This window comes from Otolemur garnettii, unplaced genomic scaffold, assembly GCF_000181295.1.
Source record: "Otolemur garnettii isolate 467f Iridium unplaced genomic scaffold, OtoGar3 scaffold00276, whole genome shotgun sequence".
Lineage (NCBI taxonomy): Eukaryota > Metazoa > Chordata > Mammalia > Primates > Galagidae > Otolemur > Otolemur garnettii.
In genome coordinates, this window is record NW_003852671.1 from 1,052,501 (window position 1) to 1,054,156 (window position 1,656).

The 1,656-nt window shown below is 58.0% G+C and overlaps 1 non-coding gene across 1 annotated transcript; it reads left to right on the forward strand.

Moving 5' to 3' along the window:
* Nucleotides 1-1,326: 1,326 nt before the first annotated feature.
* TRNAY-GUA lies at nt 1,327-1,420 on the forward strand. Its single transcript has 2 exons — nt 1,327-1,363; nt 1,385-1,420. It is a non-coding gene; the product is annotated as a tRNA-Tyr (tRNA).
* Nucleotides 1,421-1,656: the final 236 nt, after the last annotated feature.

Genomic DNA, 1,656 nt, shown 5'->3' on the forward strand with positions numbered 1-1,656 from the left:
AAACAGAGATCAAGGAAATCTCTGGCCCTCAGTGGATATGTCTCTATTAGGATGTGGGGGAGCTGCTCCTCTGGGAAACTAGGTTTGGGGATTTGGAAGAAAGAGCACCAGTCAGCCAGTGAGTGATTTGGTGACCACCCAAGCCAGAGTAAAGGATTCTTTCTGTGAATCCAAGAGGCACAGGAGCTCCTTACAAGATCTCACCCCCACTCTGGTAGATCCAGAGGCTCTGCCAGTGAGGGATGGGGCCAGGGACAGGCTGGAGGCAAAAGTACCAAACGTACTTAGTCCAAGGAGATCACTTGGATGTGCCTGGACATGCCTCCAGTAAGGGTGTCCCTGGGAAAGGTGGGCGACTAAGCATTTCTGGAGGGTGATGGGCACACATCACATCACCTGGGTCTGAAATCTTTGTGACAGACTCAAGGCCAGGTAAGGAGTCCCAAGGCACACCTGAACTGTGTTCCCTGGCCAGCCCTTTGTCCTCTCCCGGAATCTGGCCCTACTTCAGAGAGTGGTGTCCTCTGGCAAAGGACACCTGGTCAGTTAGCAGAGGAGGGGAGCCAAGCCTGCAGGCTGGCTGCACCTAGCGGGTATCACTTGGGCACTCCCAAGGCCTGGGTATGGTCTCTTCAACTACCCCAAGTACTCCTCTCATGGTCATGTCTTAGAAGCCTCAATGCTCCTCCAAGTGGGCATGAGACATCCTGGGTAGGAGGGCGGGGCAGTCCTGGGGTGGAGAGGAGGACTAGAGCTCATGGGATTGGGGAGAGGGGAGCACTTGCAGAGGAAGGGGCGTGGCGGGTCGGGATCGGGAGGAGAGTAGAGCCCAGGCAGCTGGGGAAGGCTTCTCTTTCCAGACCTCTGCCACACCCTGAGGCTGGAATGCGGTTGACAGCCGCCTACTCGGTGGCCATTCCGGTTCTCCTCCTTCCCTCCTCAAGCGACTCCTCCCCACCAGACCCATCTATCCACTTCGCCAAGCCCCCCCATCCTGTCACTCTCTCTCTCTCTGGCCAGTGACCTCTGTCCTCACGTGCAGAAAGGAGCATGCAGAGAGATAGCAAGGCTGCAGCGGGGGACTACCCCCACAACATGCATCCCATCGGCAGGCGGGGCTTGCCAGTCGCCGACCCTGGGGATGCAGGGCGCTGGTGCCTAGAGGAGTTGCTCCCACCCGAAGGGGGCTCCTTGGCGACAAGAATAGGGCTGGCACGGAAGGGCGGTTACAGCCGTCCCACGATTTAGGGGACCTGTGGAGTTCCCTGGGACTTGGCCTCCTTCATTTCCAGAAGAGCCAAACGTCCCAGCTGTGGTAGCGTGCACCCTTCGATAGCTCAGCTGGTAGAGCGGAGGACTGTAGACTGGACGCGTGGCTGCCGACATCCTTAGGTCGCTGGTTCGATTCCGGCTCGAAGGAGGTGCTGATGCTTTTGTGCACGCACCAACGCCCGCCTCCCGCCAGCCGTGCCTAGTTCAAAATTGTGTGACCAATATGGGGCAGGCACCCTTTCAGAAGCTAAAGTCTGGAAAGCCTTTCGGGACCGCCTACCTGCCTGCTCCTGTGCTGGTGCCAGGGAACGTGCCTGCTCTTTCTTCCCTCAGTACCTGTGCAGACAGGTACCCTTTAGCACAATATCACCACCACCACCACCC